This window comes from Carassius gibelio, chromosome B22, assembly GCF_023724105.1.
Source record: "Carassius gibelio isolate Cgi1373 ecotype wild population from Czech Republic chromosome B22, carGib1.2-hapl.c, whole genome shotgun sequence".
NCBI classification, from domain to species: Eukaryota; Metazoa; Chordata; class Actinopteri; order Cypriniformes; family Cyprinidae; genus Carassius; species Carassius gibelio.
The window spans coordinates 6,356,171-6,377,893 of NC_068417.1; the positions used below are offsets into that span (position 1 = coordinate 6,356,171).

The 21,723-nt window shown below is 34.9% G+C and overlaps 1 protein-coding gene and 1 long non-coding RNA gene across 3 annotated transcripts in view; both read left to right on the forward strand.

Annotated features, from left to right (window-relative positions):
• LOC127987694 (uncharacterized) overlaps positions 1–21,723 on the forward strand; it is a 2,462,016-nt gene that overhangs the window by 1,895,840 nt on the left and 544,453 nt on the right. The window lies entirely within an intron of this gene.
• On the forward strand, positions 1,919–4,776 carry LOC127987794 (uncharacterized). 2 transcript variants are annotated; one of them, XR_008161402.1, is made up of 4 exons: positions 1,919–2,414; positions 3,270–3,655; positions 3,725–3,948; positions 4,167–4,776. It is a non-coding gene; the product is annotated as an uncharacterized LOC127987794 (long non-coding RNA). The 2 variants fall into 2 exon arrangements; XR_008161403.1 differs by having other exon boundaries at positions 3,725–3,816.

A 21,723-nucleotide genomic window follows, 5' to 3' on the forward strand; every position in this document is an offset into this window, starting at 1 on the left:
CTAATGACACACACCTAATGAATAACACACCTCCGAATGTCACCACTGACCAATCAGAATCCAGTATTCCAGCGAGCTGTGCAATCATTTCACTTATTTACTGAGACCAACACAAACATGTTTAAACTAGAGACAAACAGCTTTAACTAGTGACACATTTAACTGAAAGATTTGTATTTTAAGACTAAATCACATTTGTGTTTGTTCCTTGTCATTTATTAAAATGTGACTGAACTCTGATTATCTTCTCTTCATTTCTATCACCAAAAGTCTCTGGTAGAGATCCATCACCAAAAGTCCCATCAATCACAAGAAATACCTCATTGAGTTAAATCACCAGAAGTTGATGAATGCTGTGTATCATAAAGTGAAGTGATCTTGAGAGGAGCAGTAAACATCAGCTGAAGATCCACAGAAGAGCTTCACTACTGTGTCTGTGAGGAGAAATAAATGTGTGATAAATGTGTAAATGTGATCCATACAGGTGAAGAGACTCAGACTTTACAATCAAATAATGCAGCAGCATGTTTGTTAGAAACATGATACTGAATGATTAATGTTGCTTTAGTATTCAAGCAGATGATCATTGTGTTTAATGTAAAGCTGGAACAGAGGAGGAAGAAGCTCAGATGAGTCTGTCTGGCTCTTCAGTTTAATAATATTTCTATTAAACTCATTCTTAATGATTCAGATGTTTAAATGTGATTGTCAAGTGCAGCACTTAAATGTGTCAAAAGATATAAAGTATATCTACAATGTGACAAATTTCCATGTTATTTAAAACATTTTCTACTCCTTGTTATTCTATTTAATTACGGTTTAATTTACTGATTATTTTCCTACAAAATCACAAAATAATTACAGAAATCTATTTGTAAATTTTATAATGGTATATAGATAATTTAATGTCCTTTAAGATTTTAAAATTAAAGTTTTTGTTTGTCATCAAGTGTTTGTTTTCCTTCATTTTTACTTTGTTTTACAAATGAGGACAATCTTTGAAGAATGCACAGAAAATATTTTTAGTCCTAATAATAAAATAAGATTTCAATGGTATAATATTCAGATTTGAATCATTGAAGTGTGTGTGAAGTTTCTGAGGAGTATTTAGAGACTTTAGTCTTTGCAACTTCACAGATCTTCTTTATTCACCAAGAGCTTGTAACACTCCAGAGAGAAAAGAAAAATTAAAATCGCATCATATGACCCCTTAATGGAGACCAGAACCGGTCTGCTTTGGGGACTGGAGAGATTAAGAAAACACACTTTATTTAATAAAAATTATCATTAATTATTGCTACTTGAATGTCGACTTGTGAGTTGTGTCTCGCCAACCGTTTCTTTATTAAATAAAGTGTGGTAACATTTCGATAGTCATGATTTGTCAGATTCAGTGACTGCATCAGATGCATTTGTAAGGAGCAAACTGTAGATCTGTAGATCTCCAACATTACTGGGTAATTACTGTAAACAGTAATAAGAATGAAGACCTACATTTATCAGATAATCAGAATATGTTATACATAATAAGCGCTAAACATCTCATAAGGAAACAGTTCTTAGTGTTAGCCTAAAATGTTAGCAGACAGCAGCAGCATTAATGTTTCATTTCTTTTCTATATAATCATTTAGATGCTCGTGACAGTATCTAGTTTGTTCAGTCGATGTTTTCTCTAGCATTAAGACATGAATCATCTTTTACACAGCGCTCAGCTCCTCTGATGCGGATCATTCTGGTTCAGTTTCTAATGTAACGTGTGCGCGCTCTGCTCCTGCGAGAACATTTGCTGAACAGAGACCCCTGTCACAGTTTTCACTAGGTCACCGATTTCGGCACAACAGGGGTCAAGGGTCATTCTACAGAAACGTCCAATTTTGGTATATGACAAGATGTCTTAAAATGCATTTCTTTTCTTTTTTAACATTTAAACTTAGACCACATTATTATATATGTCAACAGTAGTAACAATAAACTCAAAGTTATTGGTATAATTACTCACAGACATAAAGAAATTGTGTGTGAGCTGTTGTCTTAATGTGGGAAAACAAGCTCTGTATCTCAATGTTCATACTATCCATCAGATATGTTTAGAATAAGTGTGTCCCAAAGCATAGTATGATAAAGAGTATGCCCAAAGTCCCCGGATGGTCTACTATTTCAGGTCGATTTTTTAAGTTCAAACAGTTGAATGCACTTGTTTTTCCAGTCATTAATCATCTCTAAATTAATGCACTGCCTTCACTTAAACACAAATAGACAAACATCAGATTTCATTGATTTGATGTGTTTTAATACTGATATCTCTTTGGATTTTTTAAAGAAAGTTTAATTATCATGTCTCATGCACTCACAAGCTTGTTTCTGCTTCTCTCTGCAGATATGTGAGTTGTTCATATCAAGGCAAAGTTAAAAGGTAAAAAACTGTATTATTTAGAGATGTTTAAGATATATATTGTGCTAAGTTTCCTACAGCTTCTACCTTGTTTTATTTGTTCTGTCAGATCTGCTCTATCTCATAAGCGTCTGAGTTCATCTTCATAAAACAGGTCACAGAAGACATGGTCTGTTCTTATCTATAAATCAATGCCAGGGAGGCAGACTTGTGTTATTTACTACTACAAGTCAGTTTATTCATTACAATTAGTAAGTAAGCAATACAAATATTCTACAATTACTGTGAAAGTATTAAATAAAGTATAAATGTGAGTAAGTTGTTTGCTCAAGGCAATATCAGCGATGGTTCTGGAGCCAGAGAGCTCTTCAGGTCTGGAAGCAGTATCTGATTTCATCATCACTTCAGTCTTTTATAGACTTCAGGTGGATCCCAATCAGGGTTCAAAATTAACACCCGCCAAATGCGGATTCAAATGCATTTTGGCGGGTGTTAATAAAAACGTACTAGCCAGTTTGGCCACTTTTTTTTTTCTGAACCCATCCAACTCTTCTTCTTCTTGTTTGACTTGCTGTGTGTTTACATTCGCGAGGCCATCAACATGTCCCAGAATGCAATGCGGCACCCAAGCCCTGTTTCGTGGTGGGATCTAATAATTTTAAAGTTGAGGCAGTGAAGGACCATGAGAGCTCGCGAAGTCATCATGAGAGCCACTGCAAAACAGTGCATTTAATACAATTCAGAGTGCTTCCATAGACAAGGATGAAACTTTACGATTGGGAGTTTAAAAAAAAAATAATAATAAAGAAATCTCACTGAAATGTACTGTGTTGAAGGTGCTAACAGTGGCTTCATTTACATAAAAATGTATTTCAGGGTAGACCGAAAGAAAGGATTGAAGATAGGAGAGAATTACAGATGACTACCAGGCAAAAGAGTTCATACACTACATAGCAGAGGATGAGAGAAAAAAGATGAGGGCCAGATTATCAGATGTCAAGTTCATCTCAGTCATGTCAGATGATCTCTGGACAGTGTAGTGATGGAAGAAGAAATGCTCTACGTCACAAGTGCCACTGAGGACAAGGTCAAAGCTGATTTAGATTCAAAGCCAGATGCTGCAAATCTAGCTGAAGCAGTGTGTAGTATAATGGGAAGTGGAGTCAGCACTCAATGGAAAAAGAAGCAAGTGGCAATCACCATAGATGGAGCATCTGTAATGACAGGGGTAAACAACGGTGAACTTACAAAACTTGGAGGAGGTATGTTCATTTATAGCCTACTAAAACCAGCAGTGTAGATGGATTATTTAATGTTTGCTTTCTTTTCAGCACTGCTAGATTTAGTGATGTGAACAGTGGTGTCCTGCAGGAGATGCGGCTGACCAGTTTCCAGTGCTGGCCAGAGACAGACACCAGTTCAGGTTAGCAATTCACATGTAAAGACCAAATCTTCATCAGTCACTTCCGACCTCTTTTACTGTCTGCTGGAGTGAATGTGGAGTTGATCCCTGATCAATGGACAGTTCTCAAGACTGAACTTCACACAGCAGGAGGTACTTGATGTTTGAGAAAAAACAAGTGCTTGAAAAGTTCCTAAGCTCTATAGAAAGGTCTCATATTGTGAGACAGTTTTATTGTGTTTATCAGGAATCAGAGTAAATGTAATTTGTTAAAGGCACAGTCCAAATTTGATGCCATCTTTTAATAACTAAAGTTGCATTTGAAAATGTATAATTGTTTGCAAGTGCAGAAAGCATATTTTCTGTCTCAGCCTGCTGCAGGAACCTTTGAGAAGACCTGGTCTACTGTGAACAGATTACTGCACCATCATGTCCTGATGTCCTTGATGTTTCTGATGCTCTCCTCACAATCCCTGCAACTACAGCTGACTGTGAAAGAGGGTTCAGTGTTATGAAGCAGGTAAAGAGTGACTGGGGCTCACACCTAAAAGATGAGACCCTCTCTGACCTCCTTAAACCCAGTTGTGCTCACCTGACATCAAAGACTTTGATCCAACCACAGTCATTGACATCTGGCACGCTGAGAGTTTGTGCTCATGCAGGCCTGACTTTCTGCACAAACACCGAACAAAAGGAACAGAGGGTGGCTCAGATTCTGATGACACCTCTGAAGAAGAAGAAGAAGAGCTCTGAAGACATGATTCAAATGATATATGAAGTGTTTGCACTTTCTGTGCATATTTTGTTGTATGCATTGTACTTTATATGTGTTTTCCATGCCAACAATGTTAATAAAATGATCAAATGCATTCAGTGGCACTTATAATTTATCTTATTTTCACGGAGAAATAAAAATGGCTAGTGGAAATTCTGATTGGCTGGTAACTTTAGAAAACAATTTTAATTTCGAACCCTGGTTAGCAGTATAAGTGAAGGGAGGTTTTGTCCCAGTAAAGTTGCATTCATGCTATTTTTAAGTATGATAATTTAAACACACTATATTATTGCACACTGTTTTATAATGTACTACAGAACTGAAATATAAATATCTACCACATGAGTGATAGCGGGCTGTAGTTTGGACACCCCTGGTTTAAAGCCTATTGTGACATTTGCAGCTATCACAACAGTATTTATTTATTAATCTGTGATGAACTGTGTTTCATATAAAACACAAAACCAGAACACTTAATTAAGTCAAACTCAATTCATTGCTTCTTTCAATTTTTAAATGCTTACATTTTTTAGTATTTGGGGTCTTTTAATTGTACGTTTTTTGTTTATATATATATATATATTATTTTTTTATGTGCCTTTATAGTAATAAGAGAAAAGATAAACAATAATCTATTTATTTATTTATTTATTATTTCAGCCCATAAGTACCAGCATCAAATCATCATGAAGAAGATAAATCTGCAGAGACAGAGTTTATTGAAGGACAGAAAGAACATGAGAGATCTAGAACCCTGCAGAACCAAACACACTGAAGAACAAACAGGTTGTGTTTATTCTTCATCCTTCATCAATGAGGCTGAAGAACCATTAGTTTATAAAGCAGTTCATCAGATTTCATGTTTCACTGATGTCTTCACAGACATTTTCTACATCTCTCTTAGTCACATGTTCTCCTATTCTCATGAAGTGCTTTGAATGGCTAGTCATGCACCACATCAAGTCTGCCCCCCCCCCCCCCCCCCCGGACCCCTTCCAGTTTGTATATCGGTCCCACCGCTCGACCGATGATGCCATCACAACTGAGCACTCACACATCTGGACAAAAACGACTCGTACGTCAGAATGCTGTTCATAGACTTCAGTTCAGCATTCAACACAATCATCCCTCAACAGCTCATTTACAAACTGGTCCAGCTGTATTTAATATTTAATCTGTATCTATCTGTATTTTTAGGTTCTACTGTTAGTGTTATCTGTATGCACCGTGAGCCTGAGAGTAACGCAATTTCAATTCTCTGTATTTATGTACTGTACATGTGGAAGAATTGACAATAAAGCAGACTTGACTTCATTATAGTCTGATAAACCATGTTATTTGCTTCTAACAAATTTATTTCTGAATTTGTACATTCCTATTGTTTATCATTTTCTTTTCTTTTTTTATTTTTAATACGGAACACTACTTTTTTAGTCTTTAATATGGGATGATTCTCTTTTCAACCCTCAGCTGGACAAATTAATGATGGAATCAAAGCCCAGGGGCCTGTACCATGATGGTAGCTGAACAAATTCAGAGTTACAGGATTAGTTTTGAGTTGACAAAACCAAACCTCTCCAGTCCGTCTTTGTTGGTACCATGATGCTGTTCATCAACTTTCTTTGTCAATTCAGGCTTTGATCCTGAGTTTGTGGAGCGCGTGCACATGAATGTGTGACATCACTGGCGAACAGCCAATCACGAGCCTTGCAACACAAAGCGAGTTTGATTTACTTGTCGCGAGAGACCCAGCGAGATTCAAAACTAAAGGTTAAAGGTTTTGCTAAAGGTTAAGAGATTGAAGAATGTGACAAATTTAAATGTCATATGAAAAATGAAGGAGGACTAATAAAATAAATGATCTTGCTCCATCAGTGTAGTCACAAGTGGAACTTGTTAACTTAATTTATACATTTGAAAATATATAGTGATAGAGACTTGAACATGTAACGTCAGATTTGTAATTTTTAAAATAGTTCAATCTTTTGATACTACAGCTTATTTATATTACAAATAATTTATAATAACTGTTAAACTAAAATTGCTTTTGTGTAAGAGATAAATAATAATATGAATCACAATAATTATATAAATCATAAAATGACTCAGTTATTATCATTAAAGCCAGACTTCTATTTTATTTTATTTTTAAGCATAAGTGACCTTTAATTTGGAGCAAGATAAACTGGAGTAACTTTGTGTCAGACATGTGTCACCTCTCTCACATCTGATTGGTTCACCTTCAGTCTGAGATCTTGAATCCAGAACATAACCTGCCCCGGAGCAGGTTAGCCGTGCAACGTAAGATACCATGGGTTGGCGGAAACTAAGCTGAAACATAGCTGACTAGCCACCTAATCCAGCTTCATGGTACAGGCCCCTGTTGGACATTGAGCCTATACACAATAATGAAGCAGAAACTGTAGAACAAGTATTAATACTGTACCCTAATATGAATTGAAATAATTTAAAGTAAGAAATAAATACAAATCTCTGCATGTGTGACATTTGAAGTGAATATGATAGATAAGAGTCCAGGAAGAGTGAAAATAATAATGCAGTGTTTAAATGTATTAGGTGTAATATCCTCTCTCCAGTACAGCAGGTGGCAGTAACTGTTCAGCTCGCTCGATACTCTCCAGTAAAACCCACGAAGAAGAAGAAAACGAAAGTAACTGCAGAAAACACACAGATAGCAAGAGAAAGCGTTGCTCGTTAGATTTGATGCATGCCATGACCTAGAAAACATTTTTCATTTACAAGCTTAGCTAAAAAATACTTATAAATCTCTTCTTAGTGCACAAGACTGCAAGTATGTTTTCAAAAAGGGGTTTTATTGAAAACGAATGTGTTTCTGAAGGTTTTTCCGTATTTCCGCTTCTGGTTTATGTTGTTGTTTTCGTGACGCGAAATCGAAAGTGTTTTTAAACAAGTAATTTCTCATTAAGACCATTTGGTTATTCTACATGGCAGTGCATTAGTTTGTAACTCACTTTATTTTATATAGTGTGTTTTGTTGCTGTGGCTGCTAACTGAACATATTTCTTGATCTCATTAACCTCTTCATCTCCAGGTCACACTGAACAGCAGATTGTTGTCTCAAGCCAGTGCTGATCAATGACAGTTTAGCTGCAGTCTGTCAGAGAAGAGAGGAAAGATGAGTCTCTCACACAAACAGAGGTAAGACTGAGACTGTTTTCAGAGAATCATTTTAAACACTGCTGCACTTTCAGAGGATTGCTGGAGAAAAAAATAAATAAAACCTTAACAAACTTTGTTTTATATTTATAAATTATTTGCACAACTTCGGAGCTTCGTTACTTCCTAATAAAAAATATATAGACATTTAAAAAGTAACCAAATAGATGATAAATATCTGAGAATTTAAAATCAAAATCATCATAATTTATAGTCAATTTACAGTTGCTCTTCAGCGCTGGATATGGACTTAAGTAAATTATTCCACATCAGTGATTTGGGTTTTTAGGTCATAAATTGACTGTCAGACATTAAAATTGACTTCACACTTAATTTAAAGGGTCATATGATGCTTTTGAATGTTTTCATTTTCCTTTAGTTTGTAATGTGCAGTAAAGACCAAAAGTTTGGAAACATTACTATTTTTTATGTTTTTGAAAGAAGTTTCTTCTGCTCATCAAGTCTGCATTTGTTTGATCAAAAATACAGAAAAACAGTAATATTGTGAAATATTATTACAACTTAAAATAATACTTTTCTATTTGAATATACTTTAAAAAATAATTTATTCCTGTGATGCAAAGCTGAATTTTCAGCATCATTCCTCCAGCCTTCAGTGTCACATGTAACATCCAGTCTATCACATGATCATTTAGAAATCATTCTAATATTCTGATTTATTATGAGTGATGGAAACAGTTCTGCTGTCGAATATATTTGATCAATAAAAGGTTAAAAAGATCTGCATTTATTCAAAAAATAATAATTCTAATAATATATATTCTAATAATATATTTTCTTTCCTAATCCTTTTTATCAATTTAACACATCCTTGCTGAATAAAGGTATTGATTTTATTTTAAAAAAAGAAATTTTTTTTTTTTTTTACTGACCCCAAATTACTGACCAGTAGTGTATATTGTTTTTACAAAATATTTATATTTTAGAAACATAGCTTCTTTTTTTTCTTCTTCTTTTTTTTTTATTCATCAAAGTATCCTAAAAAAGTATCACATGTTCTGAAAAAATATTAAGCAGCAGAACTGTTTCCAACTTTGATAATGAATCATCATATTATAATGATTTCTAAAGTATCATGTGATAATGATCCTAAAAATTCAGCTTTGCATCACAGAAATGAATGATCATTTAAAGCAGGGATAGGCAACTCCGGTCCTGGAGGGCCACTATCCTGCAGAGTTTAGCTTCAGCCCTCATAAAAACTCACCTGCCTGTATCTATCTAGAAAACGCTGATTGCCTTGTTCAGGTGTGTATAATTAGGGTTGGAGCTAAACTCTGCAGGATAGTGGCCCTCCAGGACTGGAGTTGCCTATCCCTGATTTAAAGTATAATAAATTTAAAAACAATTATTTTAATTTGTAATAATATATCACAATATTACTTTTTTCTGTATTTTTGATCAAATAAATGCAGGCTTGAAGAAGAAACGTCTTTCAAAAACATTAAAAATAGTAATGTTTCCAAACTTTTGGTCTGTACTGTATCTGTTTGTGTAAGATCTTCAAAGTTACAAAGGTCACAGTCTCCTGTAAAGTGATTTATTCTGTCTAACAGAGAACACTGATCCAGAAATGATTAAAATGCCTTGACTGAAGTCCAGATATTAATTTCACAAATGTCTGCATCACAATGTGAAATATTAAAAAGTTAATAATAATAAAAAAAGTTTAACACAAAGAGAAGACGAGGCTTCAGTGAGTTGTAGTGTTGTCGTCATGTTGTGAAGACGCTGTGTGTTTGGATGAGAAAGCAAACCCTCTTTGTTTGGATTCAGTGTTTAAGATTTATTAATAACTCTGTTCCTGAGCCGTGCGACCCAAAGGTTAGCTTGTGTACAGCACGCTTTATGAAGCTGCAGTGCATTTTCTCCCAGCTTCCTGTGTACAACATCAGATATACACACCTAAATACACTGTACATAAAATACAATAAACCACACCTAAATACACTACACATAAAACACAATAAACCACAGCTAAATACACTGTACATAAAATACAATAAACCACACCTAAATACACTGTACATAAAATACAATAAACCACACCTAAATACACTGTACATAAAATACAATAATCCACAGCTAAATACACTGTACATAAAATACAATAATCCACAGCTAAATACACTGTACATAAAATACAATAAACCACACCTAAATACACTGTACATAATATACAATAAACCACACCTAAATACACTGTACATAAAATACAATAAACCACAGCTAAATACACTGTACATAAAATACAATAAACCACAGCTAAATACACTGTACATAAAATACAATAAACCACACCTAAATACACTGTACATAATATACAATAAACCACACCTAAATACACTGTACATAAAATACAATAAACCACACCTAAACACACTGTACATAAAATACAATAAACCACACCTAAACACACTGTACATAAAATACAATAAACCACACCTAAATACACTGTACATAAAATACAATAAACCACACCTAAACACACTGTACATAAAATACAATAAAACACACCTAAATACACTGTATTTTATGTTGTCACTTCAGGACATAAAGTTGTTACAGTGAAGAAGAAAAAGTATAACTTTCTGAGATAGTATCTGAAATGTAAGAGAGTTGAAAATCTCTTTAATTAGATCAGTCAAATATTTGTAAAATATATTTATTCTCACATTTTAAGTACTTTAAAGAAATTGTTAAACAATTGTGAGTCTGTAAACAAGAATGACTGCTATCATTTAAACTCTGCAGATGTTTCTGTGAAGGACTAGAGAGAAGGTGTGTCAATATAAAACACTGATGAACCTCCTGTAGAAAAGTTTCTCTTCTCTCTTGGTGTCATTAGTGTAAGATCAGGATCACATGTGTCTGTGAAGAGTGACCGGTCAAAGGATGGTAACTTGCCGAACTTCAGTGAGAAAAAAACATCTAACAAAAGGTATTTATTATCTTTGACATTATAATGTTGTGTTGGCTTATTTCTCCACTAAGATGCTTGGGATAGAAATGAAATAAAACAATAAACCACTGATTTCCTCTTTATTGAACTCAGTCTGGAGCTTCTTTCCAGTAGCACAATCACACAAGCAGACACAAGGAGGTATAAATTAACCATGGAAAATAGATCATGCAGCCAAACATGAATATGTCTTTCCATCTCTCCATAGTCATAGATGAACAAATGCATGTCTATACTGTGCTTCATTACCATCCTCAACAGTGAAGCTCTTTAAATGAGACTGAAGGAGCTCCTGTAGTAAAGTGTTTTGTTCTTTGTGTCATTAGTGTGAGATCAGACTCACATGTGTCCAGCTCTGTGTCTGTGAAGAGTGACTGGTCAAAGCAAGAAGGACCAGTCTTCAGTAAAGAAACATCACGAACCAAATGGTATTTGATGTGTTTCTTATTTTTATTTAAACATAGACTGTGTCAGAAAGTGTGTCAGTGAATAATTATCATAAAACCTATAGTCCATAAATTTAACACATTCTTTTTTTGCTTATATTTGTTTTTCTAAAAATTCAGTATTTTTATTTATTTTATTTACTATCAGGCTTCAGTATGAAACATTAGATCCAGATTTACAGTCTCACAGGAACCACAAGAATTTTACAGACAGTCTCCTGCAGATCTTCCAGGTAATAAAACACATTTTCAATAATATTTAATAATTATATTGAATAAGAGTGTGACAGAAATTTTATTTCATTTTTTTTCTTTTTAAGAACCTATAAAATAAGAATGAAAGCCTATTTTTTTTATTATTAATATTTAGAACAAATTAATGTTTGTCTCAACTTGATTTTTGATTAATATTTTTTCTGTCATTCATTCTTGTCTGTCTTTGTAGGATCTTGAGAGCAAAATAATAAAATTTCTAAAGAAAGAACTGGAAAAGTTTAAAAAAATATTACAAAAAGAGGACAAGCAGTACTTTGTGAAGGACTTTAATGAGAACAGATGCAGTATGAAAGAAGCAGCTCTTGATCTCACACTCTACTTCCTGAGAGAGATGAAGCAAGATGAAGCTGCTGAGACTCTAGAAGGTAAGAGACTCCTAATCATCTGTCAGATTGTCACTTATAAATGTAGAGAGAAAATAAAAAAATAAGAAAATATTTAAAAAATATGATTAAACAATATCTGTATTTTTGTTTCTGTTTAGATGATCTGGTCTTCATTCATCAGCTAAAGTGTAGCCTAAAGAAGAAGTATCAATGTGTGTTTGAAGGAATTGCAAAGCAAGGTGACTCTACACTTCTGAAGAACATCTACACAGATCTTTATATCACTCAGGGTTGTAGTGAACAGGTCAATACTGAACATGAGGTGAGACAGATTGAAGTTGCTTCCAGACGTCATGAATCACAGGAGATACAGGTTGAGTGCAAACATTTGTTTGAAGCACCTGAACAAGACAAGCAGATCAGAACTGTACTGACAAAAGGAGTTGCTGGCATCGGAAAATCAGTCTCTGTGCAGAAGTTTGTTCTGGATTGGGCCGAAGGAAAAGAAAATCAAGATATCAGCTTCATATTTCCTCTTCCATTTAGAGAGATGAACTTAAAGGGGCAAGAAAAACTAAGTTTGATGGACCTTATAACTCAGTTTTTCCCAGAGACAAAAGGACTGAACCTTATGAGAAGAAATCAATTCAAAGTCTTGTTCATTCTTGATGGATTGGATGAATGTCGTCTTCCTGTAAACTTTAAGGATAATGAGACGTGGTCTGATGTTTCATCACCAGCCTCTCTGGATGTTCTCCTGACGAACCTCATCAAGGGAAATCTGCTTCCTTCTGCTCTCATCTGGATCACCAGCAGACCAGCAGCTGCCAGTAAGATTCCTCCTGACTGTATCGACCGGCTGACAGAGATACGAGGATTCAATGATGCACAAAAGGAGGAGTACTTCAGAAAAAGATTCAGGGATGAGAATCAGGCCAAAGAAATCATTGATCATGTTAAACAATCAAAGAGTCTCTTTATCATGTGCTACATCCCAGTCTTCTGCTGGATTTCAGCCACTGTTCTCCAGAACATTTTAAAGAAGAAGAGATATAATGTTGTGAAAAACAATCAGACTGATGATGTCTCCAAAACACTGCAGGAGTCAAATACTGAAGACACTCCTAAGACTCTGACACAAATGTACACCCACTTCCTCAGATTTCAGATCCAGCAGAGCAGACGAAAGTATGATGGAGAACATACACCAGATGTTTCCTGGGATAAAGATGCCATCTTTTCACTGGGGAAACTGGCATCTGATCAGCTGGAAAGAAACAATGTGATCTTCTATGACACAGATCTGGAAGCCTGTGGTATTGACGTCTATAAGGCATCAGTGTACTCAGGCATGTGTACCCAGATCTTTAAGGAGGAAACAGGGATCACTCTTGGTACCATGTACTGCTTCGTTCACTTGAGCATTCAAGAGTTTATTGCAGCCCTTTATGCACATCTGTTTCTAGACATCAACAAGAAGTGTGTGTTTGGTCAAGACTCTACTGAACAGGAAAACAAAAGTGAAAACATGATTGATTTGCTCAAGACTGCAGTGGACAAGGCACTAGAGAGTGATAATTGACACCTGGATCTTTTTCTTCGATTCCTCCTTGGTTTGTCACTCCAGTCCAATCAGAGACTCTTACAGGGTCTGTTGACACAGAAAAATAGAAATGAGCAGAGCAAAAAGGAAATAGTTCAGTACATCAAGCAGAAATTAGAGTCTAATCTGTCTCCAGAGAGATCCATCAATCTGTTCTACTGTCTGAATGAACTGAACGACCAAACTCTGGTGGAAGACATTCAGACCCAGCTTAGCAAAGGAAGTCTCTCATCTGCTGATCTTTCACCTGCCCAGTGGTCTGCTTTGGTCTTTGTGTTGTTGACATCAGAGGAGGAGCTGGAGGAGTTTGAGCTTCAGAAATTCAAGAAATCAGACGAGTGTCTCATTAGATTATCAGCAGTCATCAAAACCTGCAAAAGAGCTCTGTAAGTTATTTAATATATCTTGTCATGTTTTGTTCTCATCTTAGAATCTACATTGATACATAGCAGGCTTGGACACCACGATTTATAGTGATAATTAACCATATACCAGTTATAAGTAGGGGTGAGAATCACCAGAGGCCTCACGATATGATATTATCACGATAGTTGTGTCAATATATTGAGATATTCTGAGATTATATTCCGATATTTCAATTGTGGTATTTCAGTTCTTAAAAGTAAATTACTGTTAAATTTAAATTAACCCTTGTGGATTGTTCAAATTCACTATCCTTTCGGTATGTTCGGGATGAAAACATCCACTCAATTAAACTGCTGTAAAAATGTATCAGATTCATATATTTTTTTTTTTGCTTTTTTTTTTTGCATAAATCTGTTAATCAATGTCAGTCCTGATAAAAACTACCAAATGTTTTTAAAAAAATCCAAGATTTTAACTCTTTAATTGCCAAGTTCATAAATTATGTCACTGATTTGGGGGGAAAAAAACACACAATGATTTATTTTCAATATAAAAGTAATTGTGGTAATTTGTGTCGTCAGTAATTTAACTTTTTATAACAGTCTTGGGCATGTCAAAGATTATTAGCAACATTGGCTTTGATGCATTGTTAGTTTTTGTGCAGCATTAATTTAAATTTTTTTCTCCCTAATTAGTTGTTGGTGGCTGTTTTTGCCCCATTGACTTCCATTATAAAGACCTTTTTTTATTGCAAAGCCATGACACCATGTAATCATGCATTCTTGATTCTTGGTGGTTTTCCCTGTTGGGAAGAGGTAACATTTGTTATTTTTACAGTTGATCACTAGGTGGGACCATTAACGCTTTAGATAGGCCTGTGCAAAAAAAAGATTAGTTTCTGACTTGTATATGGAGTATAACAGCAAATTATAGTGTTTGTGTGTGAGATTCTTGATTTTTGGTGGTTTTCCCTGTTGGGAAGAGGTAACATTTGTTATTTTAACAGTTGATCACTAGGTGGGACCATTAACGCTTTAGATAGGCCTGTGCAAAAAAAAAGTTTCTGACTTGTATATGAAGCTATATGGAATATAACAGCATATTATATTTTGTGTGTGTGTGAGAGAAAGAGAGAGAGAGAGAGTGTGTGTGAGAGAGACCTTTGCAAACTTACCTTGATGTATTTCAGAAAATAACAATGTACACCTCAGCTCTCAGAACTACATGGAGTAAACAAAAGTGTATTTATGCACCTGCTGCCTTTTAATGGTGGTGAAAGTGTTTGGTTGTTAAGTGATGACGTAAGAAGTGATGTTTCCGGGTCCAGGCCTCAACTTGCTTCACTTGAGAATATGACCTCAGCAGCTGTTTATGAGCATTGTTTATTCATATTGATAATTTAAGCTAAACGCTTTCAAACTTATGATATACACTACAGTCTCCGTGCTCACAGCGTCCCAAACAAAAATAATTTTTATATATTTTTTTTATATTTATATTGTCATTGTCTGGCTATCTGGGACTTCGGTATGGAGTTAAAGGTTAAGATTATAAATTTTTCGCTAGTATTCTATCACATTGTGAGTTTATATTAGCACCTTTTGTTGTTTTCTCGTGGTAACTGATAGAGCGTTTGGACACAGAAGCAAAGTACGGGGATTTAAACACTTGCATGGCATCATGCTTGTCATTTAATGGTGAAAAGAGCAGCAAGCAACACGAGAAAGGGCTTGACTTGTACCTAAGTTTTAAAAATGATAATGTAGCTTGACCCCTCCAGCGAGCTGCAGCTTATTTGAAGTTGGTATTGCATTTTGGTTCATAATACATTCTTCATAAATTTGATGCAAAGTAGATTTTTTTTACAGGATTTTAAGGTTTTAAACTGGCTTTACCATCAAGAAAAGAAGAGCATTTCACGTATAGGCCATCTGTACTTTTCACCATCAAAAGGAAGCAGGTGCATAAACACACTACTTTTTTTTTGTTTACTCCATGTAGTTCTGAGAGCATGAGGTGCATATTTGGATTTTTTGAGATACTGTACATCAAGGGAAGTGCACAAAGGTCTCTCACACCCTCTCTCTCTCACTCACACACACACACACACACACACACACACACACACACTATAATTTGCTATTATACTCCATATAACTTCATATACAAGCCAGAAACTAAGCTTTTTTTTGCACAGGGCTATCTAAAGGGTTAATGGTCCCACCTAGTTATCAACTGTAAAAATATTTTTTTACCTCTTCCCAAAAGGGAAAACCACAAAAAATCAAGAATGAATGATTATATGGTGTCATGGCTTTGCAATCAAAAAAAGGTCGTTATAATGGAAGTCAATGGGGCAAAAAACAGCCACCAACAACAAATTAGGAAGAAAAAATTAAATCTAATGCTGCACAAAAACTAACAATGCATCAAAGCCAATCTTGTTACTAATCGTAGTAAGGAAGAGATAGGATCCAAATGCAAATGAAAGTTAGAGTTTATTGAGAGAGCGGTGATAACAAGTCTCTTCACACGGGAACTCAGGTAGCTGCAGGTTATGCAGAGATAAATAGGCTCTTTAAACAGGAACACAGGTAGATTGCAAAAAGTCTATAGAAAAGATAACAGGACAGACTCAGAAGAAGGTCCCCTATAAACGGGTCATCAGCTCTCTTGCGTCTCTTGTTTGTGGCTGGAATGCAGCAGATAATCAGGGAGACCGGCTAGTAGATCTTAGACCTCTCGTCCCCACGTACTGAGCAGCAGCAATGCATAGAGCACAGCTCAGGGCGATCGTCGACAGCAGGAGGGCTGGACACAGAGTAGAAGAGAGATTAATAGACAGTGAAATGGCTTAGCTGACCTGAACCAGTCTCTTGACAGGACTATGACACGACAAGACAAGACGGATACAGCAGGGTTTGTAAATTGCCACCAGCATCATACTCTAACGAAATAATCCGGCAAATGGCAAGAAAACAGGGAACATTAAGTAGCAAGCGGGCTAGAGGAGAGAACAGGTGAAACGAATCAGCGAGATAACAGCTAATGAGAATCAGCTGTAGATGGAAAAAGGGAAAGAGTGAGGTAGTGACCAGCAGAGGGGGGAAAAGGAAAGGAAAAGCCAGAGAGAAGAACTAGACTCATGACACTAATTTTTGACATGCCCAAGACTGTGATAAAAGGTAAAAAAAAATAAGTCCACAATCACTTTTAATATTGAAAATATGTAATTTTGTGTGTGTGTTTTTTCCCAAATCAGTGACATAATTTATGAACTTGGTAATTAAAGAGTTAAAATCTTAGATTTTTTTACATTTGGCAGTTTTGATCAGGATCGAGGTTGATTAATAGATTTATGCAAAAAAATTGAAAAAAATATTTATCTGATATATTATTACAGCAGTTTAATTTAGTGGATGTTTTCATCCAAGAACATAATGAAAGGGTAGTGAATTTGCTCACAGTGTACCGTTGAGTTTTTGAAAAATTTGCATTTTCCCAAAATATGGGTCAAAATAAGATTTGTCCTCAAATCATTCCATTAGCTCAAACACAGAGAAAGTTGTGGCCAAAATAAGACTCAACTTTACCCCCTAGTGGACGAAAATGTCCCCAACAATGCATAAGGTTTAAATTAAACGTGTAGCTAAAACGGAAACCGAACATTCTGGATGCACTTGGCTGAAAACCAAAAATGCTTTGTAATGATTATTTAATAATTTATGAAATAATAGACACTTATTTTGTAAGACTTTTTAAATTTAACTCAATTTTAATTATACTGAATAAAATAAAAAAAACACAAACTAATAAAATATACACACTTTTACTGAAAACACCACAATAAACCTGGACATAATTTGTTAATATTGGTAACTCTACAATAAGGTTCACAGTTACATACTCTAGTTTGCAATCTAAGAATTTATTAATCTTAGTTCAAGGTTTAGTTCAGCCAAAAATGAAAATTGCCTCCATTGTGTGTATATATATATATATATATATATATATATATATATATATATATATATATATATATACATTTACATTTATTCATTTAGCAGACGCTTTTATCCAAAGTGACTTACAGATGAGGACAGTGGAAGCAATCAAAAACAACAAAAAGAGCAATGATATATAAGTGCTATAACAAGTCTCAGTTAGGTTAACACAGTACACGTAGCATGGGATTTTACATAATATAATAAATAAAAAAAAACAGATAGAATAAAAAAAAAGAATAGAGCAAGCTAGTGTTAGAGATCTTTATACACACACACACACACACACACACACACATACAATTGCATAATAAATGAAAAGAAAATAGAAAACAAAAAGATTAGAAAGGTAGTTTGATTTTTTTAAAGAATAGAATTAGAATAGTGAGTGTTAAAGTTAGAGGGTCAAATAAAGATGGAAGAGATGTGTTTTAAGCCGATTCTTGAAGATGGCTAAGGACTCAGCTGCTCGGATTGAGTTGGGGAGATCATTCCACCAGGAGGAAACATTTAAGTTAAAAGTCCATAAAAGTGACTTGTGCTTCTTTAGGATGGCACAATCAAGCGACGTTCACTTGCAGAACCCAAGCTTCTCGAGGGCACATAAGTCTGAAGTAACAAATTCAGGTAAATGGGTGCAGAGCCAGTGGTAGTTCTGTAGGCAAACATTAATCTAAAGTATTATAGTATTTTTATATATATATATATATATATATATATATATATATGTATATATATATATATATATATATTTACAGGGTGCGATTTGTAGTAAAAATCAGAGGGGGTGATGTTTTGAAACATTGTAATTCATAAAAATAAATCATGAGAACATGAACTAAATGACGTCATGCACTAATTAGCATATTTATGACGTAAGTGTGTCATATTGCCTCCCTATGCTCACATACTGCAATTTAATTTTGACATTTAATTTAATTCTCAATAAAACTGTTTTTATTACTATATTTTAATGTTTCTGTTGTCAGAAAACGGAATGAATATTACAATGACTGAAATGCGGTCCATTAACACAACCAGCTCTCAAACATTAATCTGCACTAATGAAATCAAATACACATATGATAAAGTCAGTGGTTGTGCTGTGACTGATGTCGGCTATACTTAATGTAAAATAGAGTTAGAAGCAACAGAATATCTTTTTTTTTATTAAATGAAAGTGTTGCTCCTCTCTGCGCTCACTGAACACAGCAGAAGCAGAGTGTGAGGCTCGCGCTGGGAAAGAGACCTCACGCTCGTGCGGCAGCACCAGAGAGTCCTCCTTTCTGGTCAATGTATCCCTGCCTCTGCTTAATTATTTTTATCCTCAGTGGGGATAAATTTATCCCCCCTCAAAGTGATCAGTGCTACTAAACTATTGGCGATCAATACTACCTGGCTCAATCTCAGAACGTGTTTGCATTCACACAGAAGCTGACCCTGCAATTTACTGGGTCCAATGTTCAGTGTGAAAGGGGCTTTAGGCTGGCCACTATAAAAGGCCACTCTAAAATGTGCAGTTTACTGTATTGATGGTTCGAGGGGGGTGTCTGAAAACCAGTCAGTATCTGGTGTGAACACCATTTGCCTCACGCAGTGCTACACATCTCCATCTGATAACTTTCCGCGATGCCGTAATCTTTATTTCAGAAGGTGAACCAGCTGACCTCACCAGAAAAAAAAAAAAAAAAAACTCAACACCAACATCTAGTTGATTGTCAAGAAATTGATTTTATAATTCTACCAAATAGTATACTAAAAGATCCGTATTGCTGCGGAAAACATTGCGATACTATACCGTATCGTTCCCCCCCCCCCCACCCCTAGTTATAAGTATATATCTCTCTTTTAGGGTAAAGTCAAAACAATTTCTTGACCTTTTTTTTCTTTAAGAACTGCAGTCCTTTGGAATTAAAGTGCAGTTTTGTTTTATTAGTTTTATATGGGTTTTATGTAAAAATATCTATTTTCAGCAAAACCAGCTGTTTAGTTTGCTACAGAAGAAGCACATCATGTTAATATAAAACACATTGTTCCTTAGTTGTTTATACTCCAATATTCAGTTCAACTTCTACAACTTCTGCTATAAACGAGATATACACTTGCATAACCTCATTGCGTAAATTATTAACCTCCAGATTCTCCACCTCAAGACACTCATCAAGATAATAGAGCAGCACTTTTAAATGTATAACTCATTGCCATTAAGGATATAAGCCTATTATTCATATTATTCAATTTGAATCAATACAATTCTAATATATATGCAGTGTATTGGTATGAATTTATTTTTGTATTTAACAAATGTATTACATGTATCTAACTCTGTGATTTGATTTTTTTCTCTTGTAGGCTAAATGATTGTGGCTTAACAGACAAAAGCTGTCCAGCTCTGGCTTCAGTTCTTGGATCAGATACCAATCTGAAAGAGCTGAACATGAACAATAATAATCTGCAGGATTCAGGAGTGAAGCTGCTCTGCACTGGCCTGGAGAATATAAACTGCAAATTAGAGATACTGAGGTAAGTTTTGTGACAATCATTAGTGTTTTGTTAATTTAAATTTTGAAAATTTGCAGGCTTTAATTCCAGCATAAACTCCACATTTCAGGGCCCTCATTTATCAACAGTGCATACACACAGATGTGTGTGTAATGAGTGCGTAAGAATAGTTTCATTCAAAGTGTGGGATCTTCCATCTTATACTTTAACATAGGAATGTGTGTAAATATAAGCACAACTCTGAGCATGCTTAAGCAGATAATCTAGTGCTAGAATGACAATACTACAAAAAGAAAGTGCTGCTGCGTCTTTCCTGTGTCCTTTAATTGCAAATACTACATTTATAAATTATTAGTTCAAGTTAGACGAGATATTTAGTCTTGTTTATCTCCCCAGGAAACAAGACTAAATATATTTTGCTTATATAGTAAATTCATCTTGATTATTTAAAGTAAAAACAAGACAAAAATAATAAGGTATGCCTTTTTTTTGCGTGCAGCTGGGAAGTAATTTGAAATGTAGCTTTAGTGTCATGACTGATATTGCTTTGCTGGAGGATTCTGCAAACCATGCTCTGTGCAGAAAACATGTTTAAAAAGAGCGCTAATCTGTTTAGTGAGAGCACAGAATGTCTTCTCAGTCGGTACTGCTTTCTTTTTCCATTATTTCAGGTGAGGACATTATACATTCACATGATTTATAAAGGGAGGTGTTGTCACCATATAAGGTTTATTGGAGGCGTTTCTGAATGCAAATGACAGTGTTTGAATGTTTTATTTTTATTTTTTTTAAGTCTAGATCTAGGCACGATGAGTAGACAGATTACTGGATCTCAATGTTCTGCACAAGTGAATCAGATTGCTGCTCTACTGCAGGATAAACACTGTACACTCAACACATTGACATATTATTTCAATGTTACAAGGACATTTTTAAAAATCTTGCTGCTAGGTGTTTTTTATGTGTCTTGTATAAAAGATTGCTGACTGAAAAAAAAATGGGAATTTGGTAATGTGGTTGCCATCATCATCATCACCAGTATTTGTCAAATGTCAGCTAAAACATACTGGTAAATATTCAGATTAAAACTGAAGTGTTTTCTCTTTATGCAGTCTGAAGAACAACTGTATCACAGAAGGAGGTTGTCATGCTCTGGCTTCAGCTCTAAATTCAAACCTTTCAAATCTGACAGAGCTGGATCTGAGCAGGAATAAAATAGGAGACTCTGGAGTGACAGAAATCTCCAGTCTGCTGAGAAATTCACAGACACTACAGATACTCAGGTCTGAATTTGGTTAATCTAAACATGAATCAATGTTAAGCTCCAGCTGGTCTGTAAACTGGTGCTGTGTCACAAGGAATGGGTCAGAGATGTGAAATTGGTGTGTTGGTTTAGATACATTTATAAAATATTAAGTGCTATTAAATATTAAATATTAAATATTAAAT